At 38.5% G+C, this 22,575-nt stretch overlaps 1 protein-coding gene across 7 annotated transcripts in view; it reads left to right on the forward strand.

Moving 5' to 3' along the window:
- DIAPH2 (diaphanous related formin 2) overlaps positions 1-22,575 on the forward strand; it is a 1,011,052-nt gene that overhangs the window by 367,771 nt on the left and 620,706 nt on the right. The gene's annotated exons all lie outside the window — the stretch shown is intronic.

A 22,575-nucleotide genomic window follows, 5' to 3' on the forward strand; every position in this document is an offset into this window, starting at 1 on the left:
CTTTCTTTTTAGGCAGTAATAACATTTGGAATAGCACCAGGATATTTTTTCTCCTTTTTAAATAAAGGCCAGTGTGAGAACACTAGGTAGCATATTAGGAAGCACTAAAAAAGGATGGATGCTGTTAGCTTAATTTGCAATAATATATTTTTAAAATGAGAAAATACAAAGTGTGAAAAATATAATTAGGGTATAACCTTTATAGTCAAAACATAGGTTTTCACTTTTCATCACATGATTCATTGGAAGTAGTCCAATTGAAAGGTTATTGCAAGTACGTATGTAACGTCTTAATTTTAGAGGTGAGGAGTTTTTGTTTAATAGCAGTTAGTGTGTGCAGAGAAAGAGTAGCAAATACTTGGTTGTCTTTGGGTAGAGAAGAGACTCCCACGCTGTCTAGTAGCCGTCTATTAACCCTCTGGCTGAGTGACTTCTGTAAGTCAATTAGGAACATAAGAACTTGCAAACGCACCACAGGGTCAGACCAGTAACTCATCCAGCCTGAGAAGGTTTTGTGACAGTGCCTTGTAGGTCACCTCTATAACATCAGCCTTGAAGAGTTGGGGACAGAACTCATTCATGGCCCTAAGTCACTCTTCAAAACCCAGCCTGGCTCCATAAGGATTGCCTCAACTTTTCTTGAACCTACTTAGATGCTCATCTTGTAAAACCTCTAGGGAGTGGCTTCCAGATGGCTACTCCCCTCTGTCTAAAGTAAACCTTTCTTGTGCAGTACTTATTTTCATTTTCATTTTCAATGGTAAAGTAGTTTTTGATGAAACACACTGACAAATTTCCTTTGGGAAAGATGGTGGTATTCTTCTTTAATCTTGTTTATTTGCAACCCTAATTCCTTTCTGAAATATCGGCTCCTTCTGGACCATCCTTTTCTTATTCTAAAATCACCTTTCTGCTAAACAATTCTCCCAGCCAGAAACCAGCACAGTAAGATGTTGCAGTGAACACCTAGTTTCGATTGTTTTATCACTTAGCAGGAGACCAAAGATCTCATTCTAGCTCTAAAGAGAGTACAGAGCCTTGTACATAGTAGGTGCTTAATAAACATTTGTCAAACTGAATCTGTGAACTAATGGTAGTAATTGGAGCTTTCTCTGGCATTGCTTCTTTACCATCACAATTAGATGTTTTGGTCAAATAACTAAGACATTCTGTGAAAGCAGACAATATAACTTCTTTGCATTCTAGCTTCATTGATATTTTTTTTTTCATTTACTGGGTATCTGGTGTTGGAACTAGTTGTACTTTTCAATTTTTTTCTCTTTCTGATCACTGTGCTCGCTTTCAAAATCTATCTTCCCATTCCTGTCAAGTCTTTCCCAAATACCTCTTGAATAGATGCTGTGGCTTTCTATCCTTTATTGTGGCATGGGCTAATTATTTAATGATGGCTTTGTGGAACATTTTGATATGCCCCAAATCTTAAAAGTATTTTGTCCCCAGGTTTCTTTGGGACACATTTTTGCTTTATTACAAGATCCCTTGTTTACTGTGAATGACTAAGCATTTTTGTAAATGGGCACATTAATTAGTGCTGCTAATCATGGCATGATGTTAGAAGACTCTGCCCGATCATATTGACCACGTCTGTAAAAGACTTTGAGAGGCAATAGACATATGCTTCAATCCTAGTTTTGCAGTGAGCATATTTACATATTACTAACATTAAATCTGGAGCCCTCTTGAACTTAATTTAGCTATGTTTTTTTGTGAAGCCATGTAAAAAATGGCAGGGATGGGGGTGGGGGAGGCTTGGCTTGGACGGCTCGAGAGTCTTGGAGTATTTAAATAACCCTTCCTTTTGGTTCGTCCTTGTTCTTTCTTCATGTTCCTTTGATTATGTTCATCTTTTAAAAACTTGGCTTTGAAATTTTAATGTCCATATTGCACACCGAGTTTGCAGATTACTCAGATTTAATGGAATTCTGTAGAATTTTTTTTTAGCATTTACATATATATGGTGCAAGGATGAGGAACATGGTTTGTTTTGTCAGTTTATTATATATCTCCTTTAGAAAAAAAGAAATTAAGATGCAAAATCCTTGAATTTTGCAAGTTTCTTTATGGTTGAGTTTTATATAGTGTTATAGTGTATATTTTGGTCTGGACTTTTGATTTTGCTGGTATTAGGGACTCCCAGTGTGAGAACTCCCTTTACCAATGCATATAGACACCTGTTGTCTTGCTTTCAGTCTTGAAAGTTGCCTGAAGCACTGAGGGCTTAAGAGCCTTGCCTAGGGTTCCACAGCCAATACATGTCAGAGTGAAGACTTGAACCCAGGTCTCCCTAATTCCAAAACTAGCTGCTTATATGCAGTGCCATGTTGCCTTTCCCTGAGCAGCATGTGGCCATTTAAATGTTTTTGGTGATGATGATGCAGCAAAATTTCACAGGAAATGTGTCCCCCTCCCCCACTTTCTCAAACTACAAAATATGTAAAATGATAGTTAAGACTGATTATAATTTTTAAAAGTATTCCAAATATAATTCTTTATCTTTCTCTCCCTTGACAGGATTGTTAACTTTACGATTAGGGAGAGGGTAGAAATGCAGCAGAGAGACACTTTCTTTATTTTCTCTTCAGAAGAAGGTTGTACAATTTGCATTCTTCCCAGGTGGCTCTGGGAATATGTGGATTGATCACACAGATGCTGACTTAATGGACGTGTTTGTGTTGAGGGGGCTGTGGTTAGCAGATGCTTGACAAACCTGAATTTTCAAATATTTTCAAATGTATTTCTAGGTATCTAGAGAAATAGTTGCCTATTCTCAGGCTTCACATTTCAAGCAACATCTCTATTTGACATCTTAAGGTTTCCATAATATTTTTGTTTTGTTTTTCCCTTTCCAAAGATACATTTTCCCTAAAATGTCTTTATTTATTGTTCACTTGATAAATATAAGCAAATAGAAACATTTCCAAATAAAAAGGACAGAAAAGGGGCTGTATAGAAGCCATGAATCTATCATGGCTTCTGTATAAATCTATATGAATCTATCATAGCTTGTTTTTAAAATATATAATACATTTAGCATGCATAGTAATACTGACACTGCCCTGCTTGTCTGTGGCCCCTTCTGAATGTTCTTCTTTCCTCTTCTATGAATTTTAAAAATATTTTATTGATGCTTTTTACAATCTTTTTTTCTATCTCTAATCCTACACCAATATAAATCCTCCTTATAATAAATGAACATAGTCAAGCAAAACAAATTCCCCCCTTGGCTGTGTCTGAAAATGCATATCTCATTCTGCCCCCGCAGTTCATCACTTCTCTGGTGAGAAACGTGACTCATTATCGGTCTTCTCTAATCGTGATTGGTCATTGTGTTGATAAGAGTTGTTAAGACCCTTTACATTATGATAATCATTGTAGAGATTACTTTCCTTCTTCTGTTCTCTTCATTCTGTATCAGCTCATATAAGCCTTTCCAGACTTATCTGTACCTTTCATCATTTCTTACGCTGTTATAGTATTCTATTACATTCACACACCATAATTTAGCTAGCCATTTCCCACTTATTTTCCAGTTCTTTGCTGCAACAAAAAGTGTTGCTATAAATAATTCTATGTAGATGGGTCCTTCCTTCTTTCTTTGACCTCTTTGAGGGCATATGCCTAGTAGTGATACCAATGGATCAAAGCCCCTCCTACAATCTCCGTTTTCCTTTCTTTGTTTAAAACCTGGCGCGGGCATTGGAGGCTCTCCAGAACAAATTGTATTTGACTAGAATCCCCTTCTCCAGTATCCTCAACAAATGGTCATCTAGCCTCAGCTTTAAGACATTCAATGAGGTCAGGCTTAGTACTTCCAAAGCTGCTCATTCTTCCTTTTTGTTGCTCTAATTTTTAAGAAGTTCTTCCTGACGTGAAACCTGGATTTGCTTCTTCTGTCCAGTATCTTTGTTCTCCTCTGTGAGGCCAGAAAAAAGAAGTCTAATTTTCCTGACACATGACAACCTTCAAAATGCTTCAAGGTAGCTTTTATCTTCCTTCTAGGTCTTGTCTGAGCTAAACACTGCCCCCCCCCCTTATTCTTTCATTAGATTTACTACTTAGTATATTTTTCAGGCCTCTTAACATTTGAGTTACCTTCTTCCCTTCTGAATAGACCAGAATTTGTCTGTTTTTCCTGACACTGGGTGCTGAGGACTGACCGGAATCCTCTAGGTATGGTAGCTGACCAACCAAGGGCAGGGTGGAGCTCTTATTGCTCTCATGCAAGGTGGTAGACCTCTCTTCTCCTCTCTTAGGCCTCTCTTAAAAACATTTTGTTGAGACTTTTTTGGCTGCTTCTGCTGCCTTGTTAGGATTTTGACTCCACTAAAGCCCCATCTCCTCAGCCTATACTTGGCAAGTTGGATCTTTATCCCAATGATCAACCCTCTTGGGTATTGTCAGCTGCTTCTGTTGCCTATGTCTTCTAGAGGCACTTAATTTACTTATTCTGATTTGCTAGAGTTCTTCAACCTAGTGGAACCACACTTCTGGGACTCAGAGGCAAGTTTTTGTTTTTTTAAAACCAGGAAAGTCTGCAGCAGTTTAATGTAACTGTGTAGACATATGTTTGGTTTGCTGTTTTTTGCCAGGTGTAGTCATATATGTATATATATGGTATAGTGGTATAGTGATTAGAGTGCTGACCCTGGAGTCGGGAAGACCTGAGTTCAAATGCAGCTTCAGATATGTCCTAGCTGTGTGACCTTGGAAAAGTCACTTTACCTTGTTTGCCTCACTTTCCTCATCTGTAAAATGTTCTGGAGAAGGAAATGGCAAACCACTCAAGTATCTTCACCAAGAAAACCCCAAATGGGGTCACAAAGAGTCAGACAGGACTGAAATGAAACAACATCTGCACATGTATTTGCATGTCCATATACATATATATGTTGGCAAACTACTTTTACTTCAGCCAGTGATAGTAGTGCACCAAGTAGTGTCATACTTGATTTGTCCCTATTAGAGAGTCTGCTGATATTATGGTTCTTGTTGTTCTTGTTTATCTTGTTTTTAACATCTAACCTCTGGAAGTGAAGATCCTAAACCATCCTAGTGACAATGCTTGTAGGTCTAGAAAATATGTGAGATCCTTGCTCGCACTAAAAAACAAAAATAGAAAATCTTAAGGATACTGTTTGTTATACTCCAGTGCCAAATGACAAGAATTAGAGTTGGAAAGAAATTTTGGAATCATCTAGTCCAACCAATCTTATTTTATTGATTGGTCTTTGGGCGATGAAAAAGTCTTTCTAACTCCTCATAGGATGTATTTTTTAAAGACAGTTAACTTTTTTAAGAAAACATCAAAGTTACTGAGTTTTATCTTGTTTTAATACTCCCACCACACCTTCTGGGAATATTTGTTGACAATCTAGTAATTCTTCCCCCCACCCAATGTGTTGCAAAAACTTTATCTTTAGCCATCCCCTCCTCATCACCTTTTAAAAAATAATTGGTGATCTTTTTGGAGGTTTCCAAGAGTCCTTTTAAACCAGTATTACTCAAACTGGCCAGTCAAACATGACAAAATACTCTCTGTAATCAAAGACCAACTGTATCTGTAAAAAGTTGGGTCATTTGGTGGAAAAACAAGAGGGTGAAGAGGCTGGTGTTCTGAATTCTTTTGCCAGCTCTCCCGCTAACATGAACTTGGATGATTGTTTCTCCTCCTTGAGCCTCCTTCATCTTATCTGTTAAAATGACTGGGCTGGAAATGATTAGAGAATTTTTAGATAGTAAATTCTGGAAAGTGCAAAGCTCAAATTCTGCTAAAAAAAATGGTCCGTACACTGTCTTACCTCATCAAGCATTGTTACTTGATCTTTTTAGTTCCTACATTTCTCTTTGCTTCTCTACCTTAAACTGTAATGATCATCCACTTTTCCCTCCTTTCAAGATTTTAGCTTCAGTAAGATTAGGCCTGTTAATGTATCATTTTTCAAGTGGTAGCATTTTTACAAGCTATATCAGTTTGGTGTATTCAGACATAGTTTGAGAATTCTAAAAACAATCTAGATTGTCCCTGGCCTACCACCCCCTCAAAACACATTTGCATAAATACACATATGCACACTTTGTGAATGGAGCAAGTCCTTGTGAAAAAAGAAGTAAATGAGAATTAAAAGAAATGCCCAAGTTGAAAATTATTGTAGATGAGGGAAGGCATGTTTCTGAATTTGTACATTAGCAAAAGAATCACAGCACGACATCAACTGATGCAACTTGGGACAACTATTTAAATAAATTCAAGGAATCAATTAAGCTTGTATTAAGCATTATTGTGTGTCAAGGAGTGTGCAACAGTCTCTACCCTAAAATAGCTTTCATTCTATCAGGGGAGAGGACATACACAGAAAACTAAACAAGGGAAATTTGGGACTGGCAAAAGAGACCCCGCCAGTTGGGGAGAAAGTAAAGCAAAGAGAATGGAGAGTATGACCAGCCAAGGTACTTGCCATTGTAATGGAGGATATTTAGTTCAGAGTCCAAAACAAAGTTACAAAGATCTAGGTAACAAAGGTCCTTCAGCTACTCCTTTTGGGGGATGGTACTGTGTTGATTCCTTCAAGCTCTGTAATTGCAGACATTCTTTTATTTATTTATTTATTTTAAGTTTGCAACATTCATTTCTACAAAATTTTGACTTCCAGATTTTCTCCCCATCTCTCCCTTCCTCCCCACCCCAAAACACTGAGCATTCTAATTACCCCTACCACCAATCTGCCCTCACTTCTAACATCCCTCCCTTCCCTTATGCCCATCTTCTCTCTCATCCTGTAGGGCAAGATAAATTTCTATACCCCATTACCTGTATTTCTTATTTCCCAGTCATATGCAAAAACAATACTCAACAGTTGTTCCTAAAACTTTGAGTTGCAACTTCTCTCCCTTCCTCCTCCCCACCCATCCCCATTGGGAAGGCAAGCAACTCAATATAAGCTATATATGTGTAGTTTTGCAAATGACTTCCATAACAGTCATGTTGTGTAACACTAAGTGGATGTTTGGGATACAGAATCCTTGATTTTTATGTATTTCCCTGATGGTAAGCATTATTCTTCCTCTTCCAAAAGGATGGGAGAAGATATCTGTTCACCAAGAAAGTAACCTTCTATAGTCTTATTTTTTTCCCCTATTCTGGGCATTTTCCCAACCAGTTACTTGACTTTTGGGTCCTTTGTCAAGAGTAGGGTATACCCTGGGGATCTGTAAGATCTCAGTTCCTCCAAGGTGGCACAGTGAAGTGTGTACACTGGTCTGGGAGCAACCAGAAACTTTTGTGCCCAGAATCTGTGAGTAATAGAGTTTCCTCTCCACAGCCACCTGGCCTCCAGTTCCACCAAGCCAGCACTGGGGGCTGAGATTCAGATAAGCTGCTCAATTCCCCCAGGGGCTGTCAGTGGGGGTGCCTGGCTTGGAATCAGTCTGGCTTTGTGTGACATTTAATAGCTATGTGACTCTGGGAAAATCCATCAGATTACTCCATCATGCATATTCATATCCAATGTTTGCCTTTTTTATGCCTTTAAGAATACCTGAGTTTTCTCTATGCTAAAAACAGAACAGAAACAAAGCTTCACTAGATCCTAAAATTCTGTCAAACTATAATCCTATGTCTCTCTCCTTTCTTTTTCTGCCAAACTCCTGGAAAAAAAGGCATCTATATTCATTACTTCCACTTTCTTCCCATTCATTCTTTGACCCTTTGCATTCTATCTTCTGACCTCACCCATTGAAATTGTTCTCTCCAAGGTTACCAGCAATCTCTCTCTGTTTTTTTAAAAAAATGAGTTTAACTTAATGGCACCAACATCATTTGAGTCTTTTCTCATTCCTTCTTCTTGACCTCTAATGTTGCTCTGGGCCCTATTCACCACTACCTTCTGCTCCTAGATATCTACTCCTATATTAATTTTCATGTCACTCCTCTCCTGGTTCTCCTACTGTCTGTCTACTCTTTCTTACAATCTATCCCTGGTCCTCCTATGTGTTCTCCCTATACTCTGTTTCTTGTATCTAGAGTAATGAAGAACTGAATTCAGATCCCACTTCTGATTCTTGCTTTGTGACCATGGGCAAGTTACTTAACATCTAGAAGACTTAATTGCTTCATTTGTGAAGCGAGGGGGTTGAATTTAATGGCTTCTGTTTTCAGATCCTTTCGAGGTGTAAATCTTTAGTTTATAATCCTATGTAGATAATTCTAGCCCTAGCTGTCTCTGAGCTTCAGTCCCAACTCATCATCTTCTACTGGATATTTCAAACTAGATGTTCTGGAGACATCTCAAATTCGATATTGTCCAAAAATTGAACTTACTATATTTAACGTTGAACTTACTATATTTAGCCCCAAACCCACCCCTCTGCTAAATGTTCCCATTTATATCAGAAGCACCACCATTTTCCCAGTCTCCCAGGTTTCTAAATTTAATGTTATCCTGGACTCATCATTCTCCTTCACAATACAAATACAATAGGTTACCCAGTCTTGGAGCCTGTTTTTTTTTTCTTGATTTAAATTTTGTGAGTCTTCATTTCTTCGAGGGGATAATGGAGATAATTTTTAAAAGTGAAACAAATTGGGGGTAAAGTCAAGATGGTGGGATAAAAGCAGTTACTTCTTTGAGCTTCCCCAAACCCCACTAAATACCTGTTAAATGACTCTATACAAATTCTAGAGCAGCAGAACCCACAAAATGACAGAGTGGAATAAATTTCAAGACAGCCTAGAAGGTTGACAGGAAAGGTCTATGATAGAAAAGTGTAGTCCAGTGAGGGCTGCAGCACAGACAGGGCAGAGCAGGTTTCAGGGCACTGAATCACTGGCAGCTATGGCAGTTCCAGACTTCTCAACTCACAAACGCCAGACAACCTACAGGGTCAGTAGGAAATTCTGTCAAACCTGTGTGAGAGAGGAGCATGCTCTGGCCCTAACCCTAGGGTGGTAGAGGAGGCAGCAGTGGCTGCTTCCAGAACTCTCAGCCCTCAGATGGTAGGGGGACTGAGCCCTCAGATGGTGGGGGGATCAAATGGCTGATCAGAGGGGGATTGCAGGGATCTTTTTGCTGGCACTGAGGCAGGATTCTCTTGCTTTACCCATGCTTGGATCTGGATCGTAGTCCTAGGTGGCAGTCCTGGGGCAAGGAGGAGTGCTGACATGGTGGAGCTGTGGTGGCAGTAGAGAGGGAATCCTCCTCACAGTTCCAAGGCAGAAAAGAGTGTTTGTGGTCACTCACAGACCAGAGCACAGACCAGGAGAGGAGCAAACACCTCTCGTTTAATTATACAACCTTAGAAGAACTGAAAATTTACAAGTCTCTAGAAAACAGCTGCACAAAACCCCTGAAACTTGGGACAGTATAACTTCCACACTAGAAGCAGAGACTTTATAACAAAGAGCTAAAAAGTCAAGTAATTGGCTAGAAAAATGAGCAAACAGCAGGGGAAAATTCAGACGATAGAATCTTACCTTGGTGACAAGGAAGATCAGGTGACAGAAGAGAACAACAGAATCAAAGGTCCTACATTGCCAACCTCCAAGAGGAATATGTATTGGTCACAGGCCATGGTGGAGTTCAAAATGGATTTTGAAAATGAAGTAAGAGAAGTAGAGGAAAAACTGGGAAGAGAAATGAGAGTGATGCAAGAAAATCACGAAAATCACGTCACCAGCTTGCTAAAGGAGACCCCTCAAAAATGGTGAAGAAAATAACACCTTAGAAAATAGTCTAACCCAAATGGCAAAAGAGGTCCAAAACACCAATGAGGAGAAGAATACCATAAAAAGCAGAATTGGCCAAATGGAAAAGGAGGTACAAAAGTTCCCTCAAGAAAATAATTCTTTCAAAATTAGAATGGAGCAAATAGAAGTGAATGACTTTGTGAGAAATGAAGAAATTATAAAACAAAACCAAAAGAATGAAAAAATAGAAGACAGTGTGAAGTATCTCATTGGAAAAACAACTGACCTGGAAAATAGATCCGGAAGAGAGAATTTAAAATTTTTTTGACTACCTGAAAGCCATGATCAAAAAAAGAGCTTATATGTCGTCTTTCAAGAAATGATCAAGGAAAACTGCCCTGACATTCTAGAAACAGAGGGGGAAGTATATATTGAAAAATCCACTGAGTATCTCCTGAAAGAGATCCCCAAAGAAAAACTCCTAGGAATATTGCAGCCAAATTATAAAGTTCCCAGGTCAATGGGAAAATATTGCAAGCAGCCAAAAAAGAAAGCTATTCAAGTATTGTGGAAACACAATCAGGATAACACAAGATTTAGCAGCTTCTACACTAAGGGATTGAAGTGCTTGGAATATGATATTACAGAGGTCAAAGGAGCTAGGATTAAAATCAAGAGTCACCTACCCAGCAAAACTGAGCATATTACTTCAGGGGAAAAAATGGATATTCAGTGAAATAGAGCACTTTCAAGCATTCTTGATGGAAAGACCAGAGCTGAATAGAAAATCTGACTTTCATATATAGGAATCAAGAGAGGCATGAAAAGGTAAACAGGAAAGAGAAATCACCAGGGACTTATTAAAGTTGAACTGTTTGCATACCCACATGGAAAGATGATATTGTAACTTGTGCAATCTTTCTCAGTATTAGGGTAGTTGGAGGGAACATATGTGTATGTGTGTATGCATATACATATATATGTATGTATGTATGTGTATGCATATACATATATGTATGTATGTATGTATATGCATGTATGTGTGTGTATGTATGTATACACATACACATAGACACAGAGGGCACAGTGTGAGTTGAGTATGAAGGGACATCTAAAACCAAAATTAAGGAGTGAGAGAGGAATATCCTGGGAGAAGGAGAAAGGGAGAGGTATAATGAAGTAAGTTATCTCATATAAAAGAGGGAAGAAAAAGCTTTTACAATGGAAGGGAAGAGGGGGGAGGTGAGATGGAATGAGTGAACCTTACTCTCATTGGATTTGGCTTAAGGGGGGAATAACATACACACTCATTTAGGTATGAAAATCTATCTTAACCTACAGGAAAGTAGGGGAGAAGGGGAGAAGAGATGGGGGAATGATAGAAGGGAGAGCAAATGGGAGGAGGGGGTAATCAGAAGCAAACACTTTTGAGGAGAGACAGAGTCAAAGGAGAGAATAGAATAAATGGGAGGCAGGATAGGATAGGATGGAGGAAAATATAGTTAGTCTTTCACAACATGACTGTTATGGAAGTGTTTTGTATGACTATACATGTATAACCTATATGGAATTGCTTGCCTTCTCAGTGGGGGTGGGTGGGGAGGGAGGAAGGGAGAAAAGTTGGAACTCAAAGTTTTAAAAACAAATGTTAAAAATTGTTTTACATGCAACTGGGAAATAAGATATACAAGCAGTGGGGTTTAGAAATCTATCTTGCTGTACAGGAAAATAGAAGGGAAAAGGATAAGAGAAAGGGGGGATTATAGAAGAGAGGGCAGATTGGAGTAAGGGGTAATTAGAATGCATGGTATCTTGGGGTTGGGGGAGGAGAGAGATGGGGAGAAAATTTGAAACTCAAAATCTTATGGAAGTGAATGTTGAAAACTAAAAATAAATTAATTAATAAAAAACAGCGAGACAAATCCTATCCTTGGTTAGCTTCTCTTCTATTGAGGAAAAGATAACATGTACATTTACAGATTTATACTGAAGAAATATATGATATAAATCATTACAAAATAGGGAGAGAGGGCAGGAACAATTGAAGAGGTAGACATCAGGAAGGGATTACAATTGTTTTTAGCTTTAAATGAGATGATGTTTTTGCTAACATATTATATAAATGTCAATGTTCAGAAAACCTTCTGTCTAGCATTGCCTATCCAGTAGAACAACTTGATGCTGCAGGATTTTGCCATAGGGAAATGGGTTAGAGCTTCTGTCTACCACTATTAAAAGATTGAAAAACAGACATCAGTGCTTGCTGTTTATTAAGTGGTCTGCCTGAAAAGGAAATACAGGACTATAGAGTTTCCTTTCCTTCCTTAGATTGGAATCTGTTTTGATGAATTGATATGGAAGGTTAAAAGCAATTTTGTAATATTTAATGGAAACAACATATTCTTCCAAAAGATGTATTTAAAATATATTTTACTGGAAGAAATTCTAATTTGTAACATAGTCTGATGCTATCAGTTGATGAATTTTAAAAATCATTAAAGTTTGAGCACTTGCTGCTTAGTTTCCTAGCAGCTTATTACATCTATTGTAACTTGTTTTTAAAAGCTCCCAGAGACACCCACCTTGACAGCAAGTTGTGGAGTTTCAGATCATTCGTAATAAGAGAAAGTTTTTGATAAGAAGTAAAGAGGGACACAGTGATTTCACTATTCTTGATACATTTTTCACTTTATATTTTAAATGATCACCTCTAAGTTTTTCCATTTTGTGTTGATGCATAGTTCACTTTCATCAATTTCCAGCATTAAAAGGTTCTAATGTGACTCATGAAAATGCAGCTAAGGTAGAAATTCTCTGAGGGTTTTGAAGTGCTAAAAGAAGTCAGCACGTTGTTTTTTTAGTATTTGACAGAGGATTTTGTTATTATTTTTATTCTCCTCCTTCAGTCAAGAGCTAACTCATTCTTTAAGGTTTGTTTTGTTTTTTCTAGGAATGTTTTATTTTACTTAGCACAATGAATTTCTGAATAAATAAAAATAATTGGAGGGGTGTGTGTATGTGTGTAACATAGTCAGACCTGTGCTTTAGGAATGTCAGTTTGACAGATGAATGGAAGATGGACTGGAGAGAGGAAAGGCTTGTGGCAGAGAGACGAAATAGGCTACTGAAGGGGTATGTGCGGAGGGGAAGATAATGAGTATGTTTAGAGACCCTCACAACAACCTTGAGAGCTAAGTGCTATTACTATCCCCATTTTACAGTTGAGGACACTAAAGCATACAGAGGTTTAGTGACTTGTCTAGGGTCACACAGCTAGTTTCTGTCACTAATTCTTTTTCTTCTTCATGTTTTCATATGTGCAGATCTGCTAGAATGTTTCCCTGGTACCTCAAGCTCAAATCACTAAAATCAAGCTCTGATCTTTTCCTCGAATTTTGCTATGCTCCTCACTTCACTATTTCTTAGTTCTGGGGCTACCACTTTACCCAGTCTCTCATCTTCATAACCTTGGTGTTATCCCTGAGCTTCTCCTCACATTTCCCATCCAGTCAGTTACCACGTCCTGTCTATTACATCTTCCTAACTTGTCTTCATCTCATTGCTTGTCTTACCTCTGCCATTCAAGCACTTGACCTATTGATATATTAATGAGTACCAAGAAGGGCCTCATTATTACTTGATCACATGCCAAACTTCCAGTCTACACTTTCCTTTCAGTCCTCCCTTCAGAACATTGCTAGAAAAATCTTTCTTTCCAGTACATCTGGTCATGTTGCTCTTCTTCTCAAAAAAAAAATTCAGTGATTTCCTGTTGTCTATAGGTTGAAATTCAAACTCCTTTCCTGAACATTCAAGGCCCTCCAAAGTAACTATCCTTCCTTCCCAGCCTTATCTCTTCCTTCTCTCATGGTCTTTGTACTGCAATCAAATTGGTTTGTTTTTTTACCTATATACCATCCCCTATTCTCAAACAGGCTGGTAGTACTATACTCTCCTCTCTCTATGCTTTTGCTTCTGTTATTTAATCTGACTGGATTAGCTTCCCTCCCATTTGTCTGTTAAAATCCCTATCCACCCTCAAAGATCAACTCAAATGCCACTTCTAAAGAAAAGCTTTCCCAGATCCCCTGATTGGTAATGACACTTTCTCAGACTACAAGTGGTATTTTCTTCTGTACCTTTCCAGTGCATTTATTGGGTAATGCCATGAATGGTAGTTGTTTACATTGGTATCTTATGTCTCTATCATACTGGAAACTTCATGAGGACAGGTACTGTGTTTAACATAATACTTTGTACCCAGTAGGCATTTAGGAAATGTTGATGGTATCAACTTTACTGAATACTTCTTATCTCTCATACCTCTTTTCTGTGTGCTCCATGGGCTTCACTACACATCCTGTTTCGTTAAGTTTCTGTTTCTAACATACTCCTTCATTGATCAGCAAGATTTTGTCCTTGAATTGTCTTGGATGTTTTCATTCTACAAATAGCTTGTTTTCTATCGAGGTGAGTGCAGGTGCACTCAGTAGATTGGGAGGACCAAGTGTTGTCTGGTTGGTACACCTCATGCCCATCTGGTCCCACTTGGGCTTGGTGTGGTACCCTTCTGCTTAGAGGCTCACACAGCTCCACCAAATGCCACAGGTTTCTGCTTTGTGGCCAGTTTATCTTCCATAGATAATGGTGTTGACAAGCCCTTGATGTTGCAGAACACTACTGATGAACATTAGAAAAACCTTTTAACTTCATCAAATTGCTTATTTCTCTTTTACCCTGTAAGTTGTTGTTTTTGTAATCCCCAGATATGTCTTCCTCATTTCCTGTTGAAATCCTTATTGTAGTTATGGATTGCTTCAAATAAATGGAGCTGCCCATTGCTCAGTTTCTTGAGGATGGTTGCAGACAATCTTGTGTGCAGTGGGGGCCATATATATTCGGTTCATAAAGCATTTCCTGCCTGGTATGGAGGATTCTTATTGTGATGCCTTCATTTTTCATTTCTACTTCTGTCATGTCATCAGAAAATAATGGGAAGGTCTCTGCCAACCATCAGTTGAATGATTTTCTTACAGAGTAAGAAGCTTTGTAAATTCTGTATCATCTTTCTCACTTCCTTTTCAATATTGATGCATTGAAGCCTGCTGAACATTATAATCTTTTTTAAAAATAATTTCATTGATCTTTTCCAGTAAGTCACCATGGCAAAGGGAATAAGCATTTATATAGGGCCTACTATGTGCCAGGTACTTTGCAAAGCATTTTTTACAAATACTGTTTTATTTAATCCTCACAGCAACCCTATGAGATAGGTGCTATTATTACTGCCATTTTACATTTGAGGAAATGGAGACAGACAGAGGTTAAGTGATTTTCTCAGTCTCACATACTATCTGAGATCACATTTGAACTCAGGTCTTCCTGCCTCCAGGCCCAACACTCTGTTCTGTATTCCACTAGTTGCCTCTGATATAGACCAGTTTTATTCTTAAATTATTTCTGTTACTGAAGTTGCTCTTCAATTCAGTGCTTTCTTGTAATAGAACAACATATGACAAGACTCTGTCCTGATCACTCCTTTACTTTAGTCGCCAGATCATTTATGTAACAGGAGGATGTAGTATTAGAATGGAAGAAGTTCTGTATTTGGAATCTAGATACCTGGGTGAGGCTTGGCTGTGCTCTGTCTAAATACTTTCCTTTTGTTGAGCCATAGTTTTTCTTCTGTCACTACCCATCTCAAAGTATTGTGATTTTCAGATGAGATATTGTAGGGAAGACATTTTGTCATCCCTAAAACACTTATTAGCTATATGAGGCTGGCCAAACCACTGGACTTCTGTCTCAGTTTCCTCATCTGTAAAAATAGGGATAATAGTACCTCCTTTCTAAAGTTATTGTGAGGATCAAATGAGATACCTATGTGTATATCACTTTGCGAACCTTAAGGTGCTCTATAAATGTTCACTATTGTTAGGAACCTCCATTTTGTGGCATACTCCAGAGCTGCCATCTTTCATGCTCCAGATTATACTACCATCCTTCCTGAGTACCTCCTTCTCTTATCCCCCTTTTTAATTCCCCTTTTTGGTGTTATCTTCCCCCAGTTAGAATTTAACCTTCTTGAACATGGGGACTATTTTTCTTTTTGCTTACATTTGTAGTTCTAGCCCTTAACAGAATGCCTAACACATAGTAAGCCCATAGGAAATACCAATTGACTAATCTTGCCCTTTTATAGCAGACGCACAATTAAACATTGTCACTGGGGCTGCACAACCCAGCAGTCTCTCTTTGAGCTTTGATACACTGCTATATTCAGTTTCCTTTGCTTTCTTGATAGTGCCTAGGGCCACACCCATAGTTTGTTATATTTTTTTCTTGAGAGTAAAAAAAATTAAGAGAGATTGTAGTTCTATAAGTGGAAAAAGAGTTCTATAAGTGGCAATGAATAGCACTGTCTCTCTTTTGCATGTTCTCTTTTTGCGTGCTCTCTCTCTCTCTTTCTCACTCACTCTTACTTATGCTTGTGCTCTCGCTCTCATTAGAAACCACCGAAATGTGTTGGTGGGAGTAATAGAGCACACACACACACACACACACACACACACACACACACAAAATAGCCCTTGACCTCTTAAATATCTTTATTTCAATCACATCGACACTTTGTTAGTGCTACATCATCCATTATGTAGACTAGGGTCTTGTTACCTGGTACTTCCTGTACTGGATATAGAATTGTCCCCTTTCTCTGGTAGCTTTTCTAATACTTCATCTGCATTTCAGAAATTACAGGATCATCAAATGTAGATGCAGAAGGGAGCTTCACATCAACTAGTTAAACCATCACACAGAGAGGTTAAAGGCATTTCTGATTTGGACGACTTGCTAGGATTTGTATTTAGAACTTTCGTCCTCATCCTTCAAAGAATACTCCACGGAGGACCTGCCCAACATACTAGAAGCCTGCTTACATAGTTGCTGGTTACCACTGCACCACTGGGCTGTACTGCTCCCTACTTTCGATGTCACTGTTTGACTGTCCATTCATTTCCAAAGTTTTGAGTGACATAAGAGGCTGAGTTTGCCCGTATTTCTTTATCCTTATTGTTCCTCACGCTCATGTCATGCAATGATATTCTTTTACATTCTTACTTCATGATTGTCCATTCATTAGACGCATGTTTGTTTCCAGCTACAAACATTACTTGATTACTGGTCAGAGGATTTTTGAAGGGTATGACTGTTTGATGATGCATCTGCACCCTGCCTGCATCCTGGGTAGAGAGGCATCCCAGCATGGTGGAAGGGACTGGTGAGATCTTGAATATGAGGGCTAAAGGGTTGGAATTAAGTCATCTGGCTCCATAGTCCAGTGTTCTCTATATGCCTCCTGCTCACTGACTGAAGCTGCAGTCTGTGCTGAAATTAAAATCAGTAGATCTTTAGGTCAAAGTATGGTCACGTTTATAGTGACAGTAGGGTTGCTGGGCATCATGGTGGAAGTTTACTAATTGTATGATTTGGGCTGAGACATTGAACTTCTCTGTGTCTCTTTACTTAGCTAGTTTTGATTTAATAATATTTGTCATAATTTTTGTATGTCTTTTATGGATTATGAATATGAGAAAGACAATATTGATAATGTAATTGGCCTTAGAGTCAGGAATGTGTAAGACCATATCCTGCCATTGGTAAATATTAGTTGTGTGATCATGGGCCAATCATCCAACCTCTCAGTGTCCTAGGTACAGATCAACTGCAAGTGCCTTGGTGGGATTTGCGTACCAAAACTGGAAGAGCTGTAGACCATTTGCGGGGAGAGGAATTACCTTATTTGGGGGCCTTGTATCAGCCCCAAAGAAAAAATGTATTTAGTGAAGCAGAGGCCAGACTTCTGTTGGACATAGTAGGACTGAAGCATTCTGCTAGGATAGAGTTATAGGGTTTCCTAGTTCTAAGTCTGTTCCTTTTTTATATTTAAGGAATTTAAGGCAATTCTTTTTTTCTTTTGTTTTCTCTTTAAATTAACAAGCATTTGTTTTCTTTTCCTCTCACCTCCCCTGCCCGCTGGAAAATATAAGAAAGACAAAACCCCTGTAAAATGTGCATAGTCAAGTAAAAAAAAAATACCAAACAACTAGATTTCTTCTTTTATCATGCATCTATAACTTCTGTTTCAGGAGGTGAGTAGAATACTTCATCATCAATCAGCTAGAAGCATGATTGGTTATTGCATTGATGAGAAATCTTAAGTCTTTCCAAGTTGTTTGTTTTCACAGTGTTAGTATATAGATTGCTGGCTCTGTTTACTTCAGTCTGCATCAGTTTATGTAAATTTTGACAAGTTTCTTTGACTCCATCTTTTTCATCATTCATTGCTTAGAAGCATATACTAGTATTTCATTACATTCAAATTCCATATTTTGTGTAGTCATTCCCCAGCTGATGGGTATCTCCTTAAATTTCTTGTTCTTTGCCACTACAAAAAGAGCATAATGTGATTCTTTCAATTAAGGGTGTGCCTGATTTCTTTTAATTACTATCTGAACTGGGGCACTAATGCATGATTGGTGGAGGTGTGAACTGTTCTTGAGGGCAATTTGGAACTATGCCCAAAGGGCTCTAAAACGTGCATACCTCTTGCTCCAGTAATACCCCTACTAGGTCTGTATCCCAAAGAGATTAAAGAAAGGAGAAAGGACCTTTTGTACATGAGTATTTATAGCGGCTCTTTTTGTGATGGCAAAGAATTGGAAACTGAGGGGATGCCCATCAGTTGGGGAATGACTGGACAAGTTGTGGTATATGATTGTAATGGAATATTATTGTGCTATAAGAAATGACAAGCAGTATGATTTCAGAAAAACCTGAAAAGACTTACATGAACGATGCAAAGTGAAGTGAGCAGAGCCGGTAGAACATTGTACACAGTAACAGCAGTATTGTGTGATGATCAACTGTGAATAACTTAGCTCTTCTTGGTAATACAGTGATCCAAAACAGCCCCAAAGGACTCATAATGAAAATGCTATCCACCTCCAGAGAAAGAAATTATGCAGTCTGAATAGACTAAAGTATAATATTTTCCCTCCCTCTCTGTCTTATTTTATAAAATGACTAATCTAGAAATATTTTATATGATTGTACATGTATAACGTATATCAGGTTGCTTACCATCTCAGGAAGGGTGGAAAAGAGAGAAGGAGAAATAGAATTTGAAATTCAGAATAAAAAGAAAAAAACACAACCAGATGTTAAAAATCATTTTTACATGTGATTGGGTAAAAATAAAATATTATAAAAAATTAAAAAATACAATTACTACTCTGAGGCTGCACTACCCTTGTTTTTAAAAACATATGCCTTGCTACTTGATACTGCTTCCCTGCTTATTTGTTTTCAGTTTAATTAATTAAATTCCGTATTGAAAAATACATTTCTCCATGCCCCAATATTTACAAGAAAAAACAGAATAACAACTGTAAATATTCACATAACAAAGTGGCATAAGTGATAAATTTATGTTGTAGGAAGAAGGTTAAACTAATTCCTAGCTCTAGGTATTGCTGACAAAACAGGTATTTGAGATTTTAAAAGTCAGGAAATCTATGAGCCATTAAGAGGAGAGGAAGAAAATCTGACCAAACTGAAGTCAGAATGACCCTTTGAGTTTCCTTGAGCCTTTTAATAATTAAGTATGTTCAAGTATACCACCTGACATATTTTTCCATGAACTTTTTGTGAAATTTTGATGGAAGGGTATCATTTATGAATCTTGCTTCTCTTTTCAACTTACCTGTACCTTTAGCACATTTCCTGGAGACATCATTATCCCATGTTCCCTTTAGTTTGAAAGTAGCTTGAGGCTGGAATAGGCCAGTAAGTTTAAGGAGATTGTTTCCACCTGAAGCTTTTCTGCATCCTTTCTTCTTCATCCTTTTGTTCTGGTTCCTTCAAGGCTTACTCTTTGACTCTTCCTTGTTCAGGTTTTTTTCTAGCTCTGCCTGTGGAGCCTCAGTAACATCCTTTATCCCTTTATCTCAATCATCTCCCATCTTCAGCCTCCTCACCTCTTAGTGACTCTCAGGCATCACAGTTTGCTGCAAGACTCTGATCTGCCTGAGATTTTGTAGACACAGAGAATGAGTTTAGGTACTCTCTAGTTGGAGAATCCAGATTTTGTTCTCTTGCAACCACTGTCTTCTAGTTCTTTCCTGAAATCCCAGTTTGGAACCTCTCTGGGGGCATCTGGAATAGTTTGGCTCTATTGAAATGTGTAAAGAGATAGATAGCTTCTTGAATCATGCTCAGAAAACTGAGTCACATCAACTTCTCCTTTTCCTCTTCTGCCTCTCAAGGCCTCCCTTCTGTACTCATCTTTTAATATGTAGCTGAATGCCAAAGCCCTCTGGCATCAGGCCAACACCATTCTTCCTTTTCCTGCCCACAACTCACTCTTTCTATGTGAATTCTACACATTTAATGACAACAGTTCTTTGAGAAGCTGATTCCAAGAAAACTGTACATTTCAGATGGGCAGTGCTCTGGAATTCAGTGTTCTACTTTAAACTTTATGTAACACATACCATTAGAGCTAGTATAAGAGCCTTGCTAATACTCTTTTTATCTTAAAAAAAAAACAAAGGAAACACATCCATACATGGATAATGCCCAGTTACTCTCACTTAAATAATTACACATATGCTCTGTTACATCACTTAAAATTAATTTCAAAAATCTGTTTTCTAGTACTTAGTATCTGATCTTCATGGCAGACTTTACTTTCCAAGGAGTAGCCCAGCTAGCTGAGAGAAGGTTGTTACTACCCAACTCTTAGGTGATGACTTATTTAACTATAGGGATCCAGGAAAGAATGAAAAACAAACGCTCTTTTGTCCAGGCTAGCCCTTTAAGTCCTGTGGTGCTTGGGGCAGGGTGACAGAAAAGCAGGTTTAGTCTAATCCTTCTCACCTCCAAGTTTTCTTACTTGGCTGAGAAAAGAGAGGCTACTGACAGTGAATGATCTCAGTCCCCTATCCAGTAAACCCCAGTGACTTTAGATAACATGTACACTCCTAACTTTGAAAGGCCTTCACAAGCTGACCCCACCTGTCTCCCTAACTTTATTATACATTACTCCCTTCCCATACTCTGGTTCAACCAAACTGGCCTTCTCGCTTCTCTTCATGCCTTTTATCTCTGTGCCGTGGCCCTCAACTGCCCTGCAATGACTCCTTACCTCTGCTGTGTAGCTTACATCCATTGCCTATGCTTCCCTTTGTCTTACTTCTCAGCCTCTTATAATCCGCTTTCCAGTCTTATCACCCAATTGATACTGTTCTCTCAAGGGAACTGGTAAATGATTTAATTTCTAAACATGTTTTGTTGATCTCTTATTCTTATATCATTTCCCAGTATAGCTCTCCACCTTTCCCGCTCAGAGATCCATCCTTAGTATAAAGAATAAAAAATAAAGGGGGAAAAGCAGTTTAGTGAAACTAACCAATACATCAATAAAGTCCAACAATATGTGCTCTGTTCCACCTTTACAGTCACCCCCACCTCTGCAGGGAGGTGAAGTGGGGCATTCTCCGCCCCTGGTTCACTACTAAGCTTGCTCATTTTAATTGTATGCAGTTCAGTTTTGATTGTTGTTACCAGAGGCAGCTAAGTGCTACAGTGGATAGAGTGGGATGCCTGGAGTCAGGAAGACCTGAGTTCAAATACAGTTTCAGATACTTACTAGTTATATGAGCCTGGCCAAGTCACTTAACTTCAGTCTGCCCCTGTTTCTTCATCTGTAAAATGAGGATAATACAGCACCTACCTCTCAAGGTTGTTGTGAGACTCAAATGAGATAATTTTGTAATCCTTCCTTTCTTCCTTCTTCCTTCCTTCCTTCCTTCTTCCTTTCCTTCCTTCCTTCCTTCCTTCCTTCCTTCCTCCTCCCTCCCTCCCTCCCTCCCTCCCTCCTTTCTTCCTTCCGTCCTTCTCTTTTCTTCCTTTCCTTTCCTTTCCTTTCCTTTTCCTTTCCTTTCCTTTCCTTTCCTTTCCTTTTCCTTTCCTTTCCTTTCCTTTCCTTTCCTTTCCTTTCCTTTCCTTTTTCCTTTCCTTTCCTTTCCTTTCCTTTCCTTTCCTTTCCTTTCCTTTCCTTTCCTTTCCTTTCCTTTCCTTTCCTTTCCTTTCCTTTCCTTTCCTTTCCTTTCCTTTCCTTTCCTTTCCTTTCCTTTCCTTTCCTTTCCTTTCCTTTCCTTTCCTTTCTTTCCTTCCTTCCTTCCTCACTATGTTGTCCTGGTCCCCTTCCTTTACAATACATCTACATCTGCCTGGGCTATCCTGTACTATTCATATTCATCTTTTCTTACAATGCATTAGTATTTCAATATATTTGAGTACTGTAGTTTATGGACCACTTCCTCAGTCACTGAATATCTACTTTCTTTCCAGTTCACTGCTGCTTCCCAGAGTGCTGTAATAAATCCTTGGGTGTATATGGGCCTTTCTCTTTCTTGTAGTAGGCAGCAAGGTGGTACCCTGGATTAAACACTGGGCCTGAAGTCAGGAAGACCAGAGGTCAAACCAGCCTCAGACCTTTATTTCCTGTGTGACTCGGGGCAAGTTCCAACATCTGGCTATGTCAGTTTCCCTAGTTATAAAATGGGGATAATAATAACACCTGCCTTCCAGATTATGGTGAAAATCAAATCAAATAATGTTTATAAAGCACTTAGCATAGTGCCTGAAACATAGTAGGCACTTAATAAGTGCTTATTCCCTTCCCCTTTCCCCAAAATGATGATGATGATGATGATGATGGTGATGATGATGATGCCATGCTTACTAGCTGTGTGACTGAGCAAATTACTTCATCTTTCTCGGTCTCCATTTCCTCATCTGTAAAATGG

The sequence above is a fragment of the Notamacropus eugenii genome, chromosome X (assembly GCF_028372415.1).
Source record: "Notamacropus eugenii isolate mMacEug1 chromosome X, mMacEug1.pri_v2, whole genome shotgun sequence".
NCBI classification, from domain to species: domain Eukaryota; kingdom Metazoa; phylum Chordata; class Mammalia; order Diprotodontia; family Macropodidae; genus Notamacropus; species Notamacropus eugenii.